The sequence below is a fragment of the Lissotriton vulgaris genome, chromosome 10 (assembly GCF_964263255.1).
Source record: "Lissotriton vulgaris chromosome 10, aLisVul1.2, whole genome shotgun sequence".
NCBI lineage: Eukaryota > Metazoa > Chordata > Amphibia > Caudata > Salamandridae > Lissotriton > Lissotriton vulgaris.
The window spans coordinates 268,542,137-268,557,859 of record NC_141698.1 but is presented as its reverse complement, the minus strand read 5'-3'; positions in this window follow the sequence as shown (position 1 = coordinate 268,557,859).

Genomic DNA, 15,723 nt, shown 5'->3' with positions numbered 1-15,723 from the left:
TCTCCTAGTTTTTCCTCCACAAGTCGAGTAATCTCCTGTTAGAGGTCCTCATGGGTAGCCTGTTTGAACCTATCCATACATTTTCCTTACAAATGCTTTCATGGAACACTGCTTTTCTACTTGCTTGCTAGAATCTGAAACAGGCATGTTGGGGTGATCCAAGTCTTCTCGGTAGTAGCACTACCTTTCATGGGTTTTCCCGGCCACACCATGCTTCTTTCAACAGGTGCGTTCATTTTCACTTAAATGAAAAAAATTATCTACCAGCATTCTTTCACTAATCTTCCAGTGTTACAGACATTGAATGTCAAACAGTGCCTAAGTCATTACATTGAAAGAACAAGTTTACTTCACAAATCAGGCTAATGCTTATAAGTGTGTACCTAATTCTAAGTAAGGCATCCCTAGATGGATTTTCCATGCACCACCTTTTGTCACTACAAAACTGGCAGACCTATGATATGCAAAGTGGGAGCTCACTCTTGAAGGTGTGTGGCTGCCACGTAGGCACTATTCACAGGAGTGAGGCCTATGGACATATACTAAGTGGCAACTTGGGTGGCTAGGCATACCTTCACAAAACATTATGGCCTTAGATGTCCAGTTCAAGTCAAAGACAGACAGCTGTTGGACAATGATGATATGCGATCTGTTTCCTTAATGAGAGCCTCTTCCTTACTTAATCTGTTTATATTAACTGCTTTGGTATTCATAATTAAAGTATGTGCGCCTGCGAAAGAACCATTACTGAAGAAGAAAAAAGTTACTCATAACTGCAGTTTTTTAGCATTTGTATTATTCTTGGATTCTCATGTGACATCTCCTTCTCCCACTTTGAGGCTCCAAATATACGGTATTACATGCTTAAGAAAATGTGTACAATTGAACTTCTCACAGGGAGTGGAGCTCTGTGTCGCTCTACCTGACTGACTTGAAGTTCAGATCATAAAACAAGGTGGCTAGATTACATATAGTCTGTGGCGGTTTCAGTGTTAAGTGTTGATGTACACATCTATTATGACATTGATGATGGTGACAAAGGATTCTTTTGTACGTAACGTCTTTTAAAAGTTCAAATTGAGTTTGCGATGAGAAACAACACAGAAATAAAGTTTAGATGTATATTGTCGTTATATCGTATGTACTTTAAAAATGTTTTTGGTGAACTGAAATGTTGTAAAAAAAATAGCTTACAATGTAATTTCTCTTCCTTCTTTGAGACATTTTCTTTTTTCTGGATAGATTGAGAGAAGTAAAGTGGGTTTAGTGTCGATCAAAAAAAAATCTCTCCCGATAGGTATGATTTTCATGTTTGCATGTATCCTAAAATAATCTTTCTCCCATTTTATTTATTTAGTCATAACTACATCTATATCCCCCTCCTGAAGAAAGAGGTTATGTATGATATAGAGTGAATAATTGATTTGTTTCACACGCATTGTAATGATCTAATATGGTCCACCTGTGCCTTGTTGGGTCCCTCACCTGCCTTAACCCCTTCCATTCTCATGACGGAACGGTTCCGTCATGAGCGTCGGTTGAGCTGTGCTCATGACGGAACCGTTCCGTCATGAGCCGATAGGCTCATTAGAACCTTCAGCACAGCGCGAAAATTCGTGCTGCGCTGAAGGGGTTAAGATCACGCTGCGAACGAGATGCATAGAGGTCTTCTACATAACTGCAGCGATTTGCAGAGTCCACTACATGTAACTGTGAGAGTGCGCTGCTTCCCACCTACACTGCAGCAGAAAGGCACAGAATCTGATGCAGATGTAGGTTGTCAAGCACTCACTTCATAGGGTTGAGGACTGGGAATGCACCACTTGGCCTGCTTGTGGAGTCCAGGTGCAGGTGGTTCCAGTCTTTTATGTCCCTGAGACTTGGGAACAGGAGGGAAGCCAGCAAGCCCTTGGAGTCACACTTGGGTTAAAGTGCTGTAGGTCCAGTCCCTCTCACTCAGTCGGTCGAACAGCAGGCAGCAGGGTGGCTCAGCACAGCTAGAGCACAGCAAGGCAGAGTTCAGCAAAGCAGTGGTCCAGCAGTGTAGCATTCCCTTTAGCAGCACCACACCTCTACTTCTTGGTAGAGTGGTCACAGGTCCAGAAGTGTACTGTCTTGGTAGGGTCAGCGCCCCAGTACATATACCCAAAAGTCCCTTTGAAGTCGTGGAGACTTCAAAAGAGTGGTCTTTGAAGTAAATACGTATACTTTCACCTTCGCCCTGTCTCCAGACTAGCTGTGGGGGCTAAATCAGTCCTTTTGTGTGGGGACAGGACACTACCTATTGAGTTGTAAGTGTCCGCCCTTCCCTCCCTTTCTGCCCAGTAAGAGCCTTCAGAATGAGATGGGTACTAATACACACCTAGCCTTCCTGTGTTTGTTTAGAGGGAATGCACAAAGTGTGGCTGTCACCCACCCCAGATGTGTATTTGAGACAGGCTGCAAGGCACACCAAACTATAAGAGCAGATAAATGTTTACTTTCTAAAAGTGGCATTTCTAAAATTGTAATGCTAAATCCTACTTTCCCTGAGAGGAGGCTTTATCATTACCATTCCAAAGACATAAAACATGAAATAACTGTTCTTTTCTAATCAGGAATTAGAATTTAAAAGTGTAGTAAGTAATTCCCAATGTTAGACTATGAGAGAACAGGCCTCACCATAGTAAAAAAAAAGTTTACCTTTTACTTACACCTCACCCTGCCCTTGGGGTCGTCTAGGCCTACCTTAGTGGTGACCTGTGTGTAAGAAAAGCCTTGGCAATAAGTTGTAAATGCCAAGTCGAAGTGGCAGTAAACTGCACACACAGGCCCTGCATTTGCAGGCCTGTGACATGGTTAAAGGGCTACTTATGTGGGTGACATAATTATACTGGAAGCTGACTAGTAGCATTGGATTCACAGGACCGAGGTACATGTAGTGTACTTTACTAGGAACTTATAAGTAAATTAAATATGGCAATTGGGGATGAAGCAATTTTACATGTTTAGGGGAGAGAAAGAACAAGGACATAAGCATTGGTTAGCAGTGGTAAAGTGTGCAGAGTCTTAAAGCCAGCAAAACAAAGTCATAAAAATGGATAGAGGCAGACACAAGTTGGGGGAACAACACCCGCTGCCTGGTCTTAAGAGCTGGGTTGCAAGCTCACCAGCTCCCATGAACAGGCCTTCAAAGACCCGCTGTACTTGTGTAGAGTAGTTGCCAACTTGCATCCAAGTCACACCAAGGAAAGTGGTATACTATAGCTTTTATGTTTTCAATATTACCTCTGTTCTTGTACAAGTATAATATATCTGTTTCTTCACTACTTCTGCCTTGTTCCTGTTAATATAGCTATCCCGTTTGGCCCAGTGCCAGGACTCATGCACAGTAAATTCGGCCCTACACTGGTATTCCACGGATAATGATCTTCCATGGAGTTTAGTTGTCTCTAGGCGCACTTTCTGCAGTGTAAACCTAAGATATAACAGAGCATGTGTTGCATGCTACAGCATTGAGAAGATAAAACAAGAGAAAAAACAAGAGAAAAAAGCCTGCTCGGGTTACATGTTGAAACTCCCTTAAACTGCAAAAGCTCAAATTGATTGGATCTTATGAAGAGGTTTTTTACAATCTCAAAGATGCTAAAGAACCAAGCTGAGGGGGATCAGAGAAGGTTGCACTCAAACTTCTACTGAGATACAATACAGGACAGATGCTAGAAGGCTGAGCACATCTGTAGGTGCGGTTTCATTGTGAGACTTTGTAGAGTGCTTAGTGTTGTAGCATAATTAAAAAGGGTCTGAATGGCAGTAGCAGATGTAGAAATATAGTCTTGAGCATCCACCTGTTGCTTTTGTGCACTTGGTGTTGCCATCTGCTAGTCAGTGGTTGGCTGCTGTGTGTAAATTCTGCAGCATTTCAAGGGTATCTCTTGAGCAGAGAGTGGCTGGAAGATTCTCAGATCATGATTTGACTTCATGGTTATATGTTACGGTCCCTAATTGCGTTACTGCACAAGGAAGTATACAGCTAATGAAGTCAGGGAGATGTTGCAAGCTGTCCCCTCAGCATCTTAGTGTCCTGCAGCTTACATCTGTCTCCAGTCTTATTAATACTGCATTACTTCATAGCTGCAAACGTACTGTAACGTATCATTCTGGTTGTTGGGTTGGTGTGATAGAAGTACCCTTTCATACCATCTGTTAAGCAGTGAAATGCTGAATAGAAGAGTTGGAGACCAAGGTCAGTTTTTAAGAATGTTTTCAAGAAAGGTGAGTACCTGGTTGATGTGTCTTGTTTCTTTCTGAATTGAAGGAGTGTGGGGCTGTTCTGATGTCAATAGGTATTTTGCTCCAGATCCATAGAGAGTGTAGAATTAGAAGAGTTTTGGTCTTTTCTCTTCTGCATCCTTGTTTCCAGTCTAGCAATGTCTTGTCTACTAGTGTAGGGTTAACAAAGCGATACAAAAGGGGATGATGGACGGAGCGTTTGAGCAAATCAAATACTCCCCCCCAGTCCACTGATCTGGGTTTAATCCATCACCATTCTTTAGCTCACTCAGCCACCCCAGTTCAGACATGGCCAAATGCAAATCAGTCTGACCCTGTGCCTCATGGGAACAGTCCAGCCTGAACTGCCAAACCATGTCTTCCATGGACCGGAAACAAGCATCCTGGGACCGGTTTCGGATTCATAATCCTCATCAGCCAGGCTATCTTGAATCCAGTGGCCAAGTGAGCAGGGGACTCACGTCTGAGCATACCCTGCCAACTTAGGGCAAACAAAGCGATACAAAAGGGGATGATGGACGGAGCGTTTGAGCAAATCAAACACTCGCCCCCAGTCAACTGATCTGGGTTTAATTCATCACCATTCTTTAGCTCACTCAGCCACCCCAGTTCAGACATGGCCATATGCAAATCAGGTCTGACCCTGTGCCTCATGGGAACATTCCAGCCCGAACTGCTAAGCCATGTCTTCCCTGGACCGGAAACAAGCATCCTGGGAACGGTTTCGGATTCATAATCCTCATCAGCCAGGCTATCTTGAATCCAGTGGCCAAGTGAGCAGGGGACTCACGTCTGAGCATACCCTGCCAACTTAGGGCGAACAAAGCGATACAAAAGTGGATGATGGACGTAGCGTTTGAGCAAATCAAACACTCACCCCCAGTCAACTTATCTGGGTTTAATCCATCACCATTCTTTAGCTCACTCAGCCACCCCAGTTCAGACATGGCCATATGCAAATCAGTCTGACCCTGTGCCTCATAGGAACAGTCCAGCCCGAACTGCCAAGCCATGTCTTCCCTGGACCGAAAACAAGAATCCTGGGACCGGTTTCGATTCATAATCCTCATTAGCCAGGCTATCTTGAATCCAGTGGCCAAGTGAGCAAGGGACTCACGTCTGAGCATACCCTGCCAACTTAGGGCGAACAAAGCGATACAAAAGACCCGAGTCCCGTGCTCTCCACCCCACTGGAGTCAAGCTATCCCGGCTGATGCGGCTGATAGCCAGTAATCGGTCCTAGGACACATGAGGCACAGGGTCAAGGCTGATTTGCATATGGCCATGTCTGAACTGGGGTGGTGTGGAGTGCAAAAAAACGATGGATTTAGGCCCAGATCTCTGTACTGGGGTGAATGTGTGACATTGTTCTGCATTCTGTCCATCAACTGTTGTTTTTGCATTTGTCAACCCGAGTGGGACGGGTATGCTCAGACGTGAGTCCCGTGCTCTCCACACCACTGGAGTCAAGCTATCCGGGCTGATGGCGGCTGATAGCCAGAAACCGGTCCTAGGATGCTTGATTCCGGTCCAGGGAAGACATGGTTTGGCAGTTCGGGCTGGACTGTTCCCATGAGGCACAGGGTCAAGGCTGATTTGCATATGGCCATGTCTGAACTGGGGTGGTGTGGAGTGCAAAAAAACAATGGATTTAGGCCCAGATCTCTGTACTGGGTGAATGTATGACATTGTTCTGCATTCTGTCCATCAACTTGTTTTTACTAGTGTAGGGTTGTCCTTTCAAGATGGTTACTTTTTTGGCCATGGTATTTTTGAAGGCCTTGTAGGTAATGCAACTAGTCTTTAAGTTGATGCAGTGATGGAGATGTAGAAAAGTGAAGTTCCTTTAGTGTTAGGATGATTTAGGGGACTTCCTTCGGGCTCTTCGCGAGACAGCATATAGGATGTCTTTCAGGGGTGCCACTGTAGAGTCATTGTGGCCACACAACAGAGCGCTACGTCCACCTAGGTGGAAGAAAACCAATGCGTGGAGTGTTCATCTGAAATCAGTTTAGGGTGTGAAGAGTCTCTATTTTTATTAAGGTAGGCTCATAGCAAATAGCCTTATGTTTTTTTAGTGATGCACTCTTTGAAGGATACGTCTGTGTTGAGGATGAATACTAGTAGATTCCTCATTTTCTTTCAGATGGGAACTGAAGCCATCAGTGTTTATGTCTGCTTTCCAGGTTTCATTTCCTTGGTGATATTAAAGCATTTTCCAATATGGCTGTGTGAATTGTCTAGTTTATTAATAAAAAGAACTTAGTATATTAAGGGTATCATTTTGACTCCCAGTAAAGCCTGCTGTGAGTTTTGCCTCCAGTGGGTAGAAATGATCCTAATACATGTATAACCTAAGCACTCAGATAGGCACTCCTATCCTAACCAAAAGGCAGGGATTACACACAATCAAAATATGTTTATACTAGAATAGATACTTGGATATCCTAAACAGTAACTGCATTGCCCTTAATAGCACAAAACATATATGAAATAACTCATATTTTCGTATCCACAAGCAAAACATTATTTGTAGCCAATATAATCTATAACGGTTTGATTATAGACAGTAGTAAATATACAGAAAACCAATTGCATTCCTTGGTTTAGTATATGTATACACCCTCGCGTACTGACCTCTGCATGTCAGAATGCAATAACGCTCATAAGTGCTGCCCCGCAACAGACAAGGCCCACCATCATATGTACCAGCCGCATGCCAGACTCCGTATCAATGAGCAGAGACTTGGGGCAAGTGGGCAGGTTGAAAACAATGGACTATTTGCACCAACGTATGCAGGACATCATTTTTAATTTATCAAATTGGTGGTTAGCCTACTTGAAACCAAACAAAAAAAAACATCAGGGCAAAGCATTGCCAAAGGCAGTGAAAGACAGACTTTTGTCTGTCTCTATCTAGATTGAGTGCCCCAACTCTGAAGTGCTAAAATATACAGAATGCATCACTATGGGTGTAGGTAGTCTAAATAAACACTGTCCCCAACTAATTAGTCCTAATACTAAGAGTCCCGCAAGTAGTTACTGAAATTAATTACAGCTAACTCAGTCCACTCCTTATACAGAGATTTGCGAAAATCACCATCTACTCACCCTTATATGATCACTCAACCCCTAACTAATCGAATGTTATAGTTGTAACTACAACCATAGCTTGTACATAAACGAATGGGCATGCAATCACGCCCAGGCCCTCATTCAGTGTATCAGTATGGGAAACTATCATGCTCATCCGATTTAAACTGACATCACAGTCATACATGTATAAAATTCATATTTTTCAACTACCAGTCAAATGTAGCCAACATGTGTACAAGAATCAGACAATTTAGAAGTCAGTTAGCTCTGTACCCGATATAATTGTATAATTCCCATAGCAGCGTTGTAGTGTAGTTCCTATTTTCCCTATAGGCCATGCGCATTGGAATAACATAAACAGCAGTGTAGATGTAGAAGTGCGGTCTTCTAGGTCTCTACTGACTATGTTCGACTTAATTGGGTTTGTACCAACTAGCTCAGAGGTCACTGGAAACTTTCTTGACTGAATAGGAAGTGATCAGCTTCCCTGGCTCAGACAAGAAGGGATTCAGTTTTCCAACAACCGCATAAACATGACAACTTTGCTCCTCAGAATAAGAGTCAATCTCTAGAGTCGTGTGAAACAATAGACAGCTATTTCACTAGTCAGTTGTGCAGATTACTTTCACCAGTATGCAGAGATTAGAGAGACGGGCGTTTTCAATAAAAGGTATTATTTATTGAACAGTCTTCCTTCTCATGCAAGAGAAATGAATTGCCACAATTGCAAGACTTGTTATTATAAAAAGTGCGTACAATAAAAGGAGTATTGCGAAATAATACTGTAAAAGCATTAATATGGTTTCTTAGCCATACAATAGTTAAAATGAATAAAATATATACATTCATATATACATTTGGCTAATGTCCTCAACTGGTGCTTCTAACTACGCCTACCCCAGTGTATCTGACCTAAGCCTAATACTTGGGAGGGAGTAAGTAGTAGTTTAAGTTAAGTTGGTTTTGCTTCAAGAATTCTCTCTAAGGGTTTAGTCAGCACCGTACCTCTGGAATAGAATGTTGGAGGTCTGGTATCTCCTCTCAGGGCTCGATATTCCAGTTACCCGCAAGGGTAGGCTGGAAACGCCGGAGCTGGATTTTCTCGGCAGGAGAAAAGACAGCGTCTCTCTCAGCGCGTCAAGGAGGAGGAGGGGCAGCATCCGTGGGCTTCTCGCATCTGCTGGGCTCTGCAAGGGACAGCTGTTCTGCTCCTGTATTCACCACCACCATCGCGTTTGCTTAAGGCAACGTTGGTATTATTTATACCTGAAAGGTGCCTTGTTTAACGTAAGTTTTTGGACATAAGACGTCAATAAAGATGTCACTAAGAACTGGTCGTTCTTACAGTGCTCGTTAGAGTTCTATTCCTAATCAAAACAAAGCAAGCGGGCTTTCTCAGGTTGCTGGGGGTTTTATCCGTTGAAAGAACTTGGAGTGTTATCTAGGAATCTAAGGAAGTGGCTTCTGCTGTGTCATGTACTTTAAGCTGCAGAGACGAGTTACTGAAATATGGCTCTGATCGTTTATGCCATTATAGGGATATCTATTGATTATAGCCGTATAGGGGCATAAGGTCACAATATTGATCGGGGTCCTAGATAGAACACAACACCCACTCCACGAATTTATGTCCATCAAATTACTAAAAAGTAAAGCAATAAGATGCACGTGTAATACTTCCCACCCCAAAATACATATCGCATATGAAATGGCGTATATGAAATACATGAGAGTATAGGTACTGTATGTTTTTAAGCATAGAAATCATTCAAAAAGTAGTGCATATGTAATCAGTTGAACGATTTTGCGAAAAATTACACATGAAATGTCTCTTAATACAGAAAAGAAGGGCGAGACTATTTCATCACATATAAATACAATTGCTGTAAAATGTGCTAGAGGCCGAGGTAAAGTTTTCTGTCTCTAGATCTACTAAAAATAGAAGTTCAGTTCTTTATGAATAGTTCTACTTTAAGCAAAAGTATTTGTGCCAGAAAAAGGTAAATAATTTGAAAAATGTTCAATTAAAAAAAAAAACTTTTCATGGTGAATGGGGGAATAGAGTTACAAACGCTGTTCAGTAGTTTTTGTTGATCAAAACTGAAGGCCAAATTCAGAGTTCATGGGAATGCTGTGCGCCGGTATGTTTTATCCAAAAATTCATTGTTGCTGTTCAGGGGAGAACATCATATCAGACAGGCTCTTAAAGAATAGGTCTACATATTCAGGCGACAGTTCGACCAGGTTCGATAGTGCAGTAACCTGACAGGTGTGAGAATGATTGCTATCATCGATGTTTGGATCAGCAATGCTCACAGAAGGTCGTACCTGGGTGATGTTGCTTTCATGTACCGCTTCACTGCCGCCACCTAGTCGTAGCGCAGGAGTCTCAACGAATGCCGTCATCAGGATTGGTAGCCGCTGGGGACAACACAATGCATGAGCCGTTACAGGACTTAGCAAAGTATTGATATCCATTGGTACTGCTGATGGTAGTGCAAGACAGGTGTCTAACACGCATTATTCTCCGCATAGCATACATCGAAGCACAGGTAAGATGCAGGTCTGCCATATAGGTCTGAATGAAAGAAACCAGGTCATGTTCAGATCTCTCAGCCGGGCCAATCCAAGGACTCTAGTTATGCGGTCCCGGTAGTGTACTGCTAGGATCGTTTCTTCCATCCTTGCCGGAGTCATATCTGTGTTTTGGCTTGCCATATCGGAGCAGGAGGGTCAACAATAAAATGCCTGCTACAAGTCCCAAAATTAGGGGTATGCCGCCAAAGACTGAATGGACAAAATTGGGAATAATGCCCAGAATTGCTTTGAATGGTGTTAACAGTCCCGAAAAAATCGTCTTAAATACGTTTGAGATACCAATGGCATCCGACATATTTAGAATTTGGCTTAGCATTTCTGTGTAATGCACGGGGCAATTTGTTGATAAAAGTTCATGCATCTCCGAAACTGTCCTTGCAACTTGGAGATCATACGTCTCTTTTGATGACGTGATGGGCACTGTTGTCTGTAAAAGCACAGACTTCATTCTGCTTAAAGTATCAATTTGTATAGAAGAGACATTCAAAGGAGGCCAAATCGGCGTCTCGGAATCTCCAGGGCCGTTTGGAAACAATGCTTGCATACAGCAAGTGACCATGGAAGACACACTTACGAGATATGCTTTCCCTGGCATCAAGCCACAACAGCTGTGATCCGTTATTAGAATGTAACTCCCGTTAGAAAGCTGCCTAAAGAAGGGCTCTATCTGTGTTGCAGGTGTGACGTGCTGGTGGCATGAAAGGTTGTTTGAAGTCCCTTCACAGGCCCCATGTAAATTAATACCCTGGCACAAAAGTATACCGCTTAGTGAATGTTTGCAATTTTCACCACTAAGAAATACATTTTTGTTGTTGTCACTGTAGCATGTGTGTGTATATGGTAATTTCCATGATGACTTAATGTACCCTTTACCCAGTCGTTCATACTGGCCAGTCGGTATATACTCAAGGCAATTTTTAAATCGGAAAGTTGTTATCGGAATTGTGATAATCCCGTGTATTATCCATTTAATGACAGGTCTTTCTGACATTGTCAATGGTAATCTCTCAAGTTTTTCGATGCTCAGGATTGTATAGTCTGCTCCTTTCTGTGCCAAACTGATTTGTTTATCAGTAAGGTTAAAGATGGAAAACAATGACGTTGTGTTGATTAAACGCCATGGCACATAGCCTGAACGAAGATTTTGCAGCGTCCAGCCTAGCTTTACAATAGAACGTAATTGCGACTGGCCATGTTGTAACATTAGCAAGTCTTTATCTATTATATCTATGGCAGATGATACAATACTGTCCAGTGAATATATTCTGAAGGACAGAGTCATTAACCCATTGTCCACAACAGAAAGTGATTTTTCCAAATTAATACGATCATTTTCTCGTATTTTTTTCTGCTGTTTCAATTTGTGTTACTTTCCATGCCTCGTTGTATGCCGCATATATACTTGCCACTATGAAACGTTTCTGACGCTGTTTGCGTGGTGCCATAATGAAATCGCGCAAATCAGCACCATCTTTAAGTAAAGATAAGTGTTGCTTAATTTCTGCCAGTGTGGATGATTCTAGCCATTCAAGGCACAGCTTCCCTACACTGTATGTTGTTACTATCCCTGGATGTTGTCTCTGGGAGTATCTAGGGTCTGGTCTGGTCATTTTTAACCCCTGTGTTTTGTTCAGGAATCTATCTTGACAGTTATACGTGTCAGTAGGCCAGATTAACCACTTTTTCCAATCAGGATGTGTTCTATTTAGATGTAAAATTTTTGATACGTCTATTTCAATATCTGTGGTTGCATTATCAGGTATTGGCTTTGGAATAGACGGTTTGTTAAGGTCTTTAATCTTAGCTATGCCAAGACAGGTTGTTTGGTGAATTGTGTCATTTAAGAACATTATTTGTTCTGGGATCATGCAGGCTCGAAATAATGCTTCTAGACCTTGTACCTGCCATTCTTTTGTACCCCAGATGGTTTTTGTTTCAATGTTGTTTTTCCAGAAATCAAAACCAAATGTCATCATTTTTTCATAAAATGATTCTGAATATATCAATTTAGTATTTGTCAGCATTGTTTTCGTCCCTGTTTTATCCAACAGTTTATAATGAAACGTTTCTGCATCACTTGTGTTAAACCCTGAGAAGTATTGGAATTTCTCAAAAAACGTTTTTGAACTACTTTTAGGTGGAGTAGCACAATGTTCCCATTGGTTATATTTAAAAACATTTCTAGGTTGAGCAGATTTATGCAAAAAGTGGTCTGCGTAATGTGAGAAACAGTACATTTGTTCATAATTAGATGAACCTTGCAAGTAATCATGGTCTGTAAATTTTGCTGACAACACTAAATCCGACATCATAATATTTATACTTTCAAAATCCCAATCATCAGAGAATGTACTTGGTTTTACAAAGTCACTTCATGAAACCTTGAACTGGTGAGGATATTTCAAGATCTCGACCCGGCCATATACTTCATAGTCAGTCTTGTCCCACACTACCCCGCCGGGTATTGGAATGGCTGTGACATTTACTGATGATAGTCCTCTTTTCTTGACGTGGGATGATTTGTGGGGTTTTAGAACTAAGTTGATGTTCTGACTTGCTGTGTCCATTGAACTGTAAAACCTTTTCCTAAAATTAAAACTAAAATTAGGCATAGTAGGAGTATAAGTACCCCTGATACAATCCAGTGCTCAAACAGTGGTGCATTCAGAAATGCTTCCTTGAGTTGAAAGAGTTCTGTTGTTTTATCTTTAAAAGTCTTTGTTTCTGGCGTCACTGTAGGGTCGCTTTGATCTTCAGAAAAGTTATCGAAATTGATGAAGTAACCAGAGGCAGTTCTGTCGATTGTTGGAATTGTTTTCTCCATTTGCCTTTCATTAGCACATTCTGATGCCACATCATTGTAGACTGGTGTTTCATGACGAACTGTTTCAATCTGTGTTTCAAGAGGCACGAGTTCTATGGCATTATTGCGTAGTCCCTCTCTGTGCACTGCAGGTTTATCAAATATGATTAGTCTTTCAGTTCGAACCTCTTGGATTGTTGCAAATTTGGGTATTCTGTTATTTCTTGGGAGTCCACATGGCCTACTGTTGATTATAGGCCACATGCTTGTGGATTTACCAGGTCGATTGATACAACTCGGTTCTCCTTTTTACCAGCAAGGGGCGGTAGTACTACTGATCTTGTTCCGTTGATTGCTAAGACAGGTACTGCTTTTCTGTAAGAAGGCCCAAATTCCTTCTTCACCGCTATTTTCTCTCTGACCAGATCCCCAATCTTTGGAATCCAGACAGGTCTTGCTGGGACAGATGGTGTGTCTTCAGTGGTAGATGGCTGTTGCTTAATTTTTATGTTGCTTAAGGATTTTCTTGTTTCATTTAAGTCCTGTAAAACAGCCAAACGATCTTTGATGTCAAAGTCTTTATTTTTATCTTTTACCACTGAAGCCTGACTATCAAGATCCTGAATATGCATTCTAGTTCCGAACAATAGTTTGTACGGGCTGAAACCTTTTAGAGAATTTCTTGGCAAATTATTTAGACTACGTTGGACACTTATTAAATGTTTGACCCACCCATCACCCGAACCTAATACCTTCGCCGTTATAGATTGCTTTATGTCGCAGTTTTTTCTTTCCACTACACTGTTTCCCTCAGGGTGAAATGGACAAGAGAATCGCAACCCAATGCCCATATTGGCCATGGCCTCCTTATAAGCTCGAGAGCTGAAAGCAGGACCCTGGTCAGAATGAAACATGGCAATTGCGTGTGTGCCGATAAAGACTCGCAGATCTTTTATAACAGTTTTGGCGTCAGCCGAGTGCTGGGGCCACATTTTTAAAGTGAATGTAGTCTTAAACAATTAATAGGACGCTGGATTGCATATAGACAGCATTACGCTACCTACATACCAGGCCATTGCATTACTCCGCTTGACTCGCTGCTGCGGTCTCTGTTGCAGTCCGGACAGTTCTTTACATATTTATAGTGGTGCAGGCTCATCTCCGGCCACCAGTATACTGATTGTAATTCAGTCAGAGATTCCTTCATCTGTTTGTGCCTTGGACCTTCACCCATGTGTGCGTCTGCTATTAATAACTTTCTCCGATTCGTGTTTGGAATTACCCTATCCCCCACTCCAGGGATTCGAGCAAAAGGAACGGAGTTTGCATCAATTACATATGCATAATTGAGTGGATAGTTCACGGGTAGTGCTGCACAGTCGCCTTTTAAGGACGTTTTTACTGCCAGCATGGTTTCCCCGTCTATGTATTTTTCTGAACGCTTTTTTGTGGCTACGGAAGCCGGTTTAGTTGCTTCTGCTATGGCTGTATTAGCCAATAAATTCCCTGCAACGTGAACGCCATCACGTTGATGACTCAGAGTGTGTATCACGTGAGTCTTTTGTAATTCTTTCTGTAAAAGAACTACTTGCTTCCAAAGCATTTTATGCTTGATTGTGGCACCTGTGTCATCTTTGTAATCATTTTGAATCCAGCTCTGCAACTCATTATTGTAAGAGTTGACGCAAAAATGCGAATCGCACACGATTAGTTTTGGGAATTCACGTTCTGCATTTTCAAGTGCCATCTTTAAAGATCTGATTTCAGCTCGCTGAGCCGAACATTTTCTCAGTGATTCAGTTTTTGTTATTTTCGGTCTGAATTTACCGCAGAGCCAGCGACCTTTAACAATCGCACAGGCTGCATCGTAGGATTTATTTTCTACATTGTAATGCTGTAAAAATCTGTCTGTATAGATTACACAGGAGTACTGTTGTAAAGGAAGAATTTCGATTGGCAGAGGATATTCTTTTTCATAAGTTAAATCATACAGTTTTTTCATGTGCGGGGCGAAGTAGTATTTCACGTCTTCTGCCGCAAGAGAATTTTCCCACTGTATCCATTTCGGATCCAGTGACACTGTAGGCAGGTTTACTGGGCTGAATAGTGCCTCGAAGGCGGATTCTGCTGTGAGAACAGTGATCCTTTTGTCAGGTGCTAGTTCTCGTTCTTTAGCTATAGCAGTTTGCACTGCTTTCACAGTATTTTCTGTGAGACTGAATGTTTTTTCTGCTTGTGTGTACAAGTGAGATTTGTAAGCTATTGCTACCGTTTCTCCCTCATTAGAGGTCAGGTACGTGAATCCGCATCTTCCTGGGATGACTCGGATTACAAGGTTGCGCGTATTGTCACGTGTTTCTAATTTTGTTTTTGCTAACATGTCCGTTTGCAATGATCTCAAAATTTCTGTGTGTTTTTGAGTCCAGTTGATTGGTTTAAAATCAGGTTTAATTAATTCGTAGAGAGATTTAACCCTCTCTGCATAATTTAGAATGTAAGTTCTTTCGAAATTCAGGAAGCCTAGAATCGATTGTAAGTTCTTCAGCTTTTTAGGTGCTTGGAGTACAGCACACTTCTCTAAGAAGTTGTCCACTCGGCTTTTTCCTTCACTTGATAATTTGTATCCTATAAATAAGACTGTCAGATGGGCAGTTCTTGACTTTTTAAAGTTGAATTTGTAACCCTCTGCAGCGAACCCAAGTATTATGGTGTTCACCCTTTTCAAGTGAGTATCCAAGTCGTCGTCTGTTAGATAGATGTCATCGACATAAGATAATGCCTCATCATCATATATTTGTAGTAACTCTGTTACTCTGGCTGAGAATAGTCCTGGGCTGTTCTTGAATCCCTGTGGGAGCCTACAGAAATTTTTCTGTGACCCCATTATTGAGAAAGCGGTCAAGTACCTGCTTTCTGGTGCAATATTTTGACAAAAGAACCCATTATATATGTCT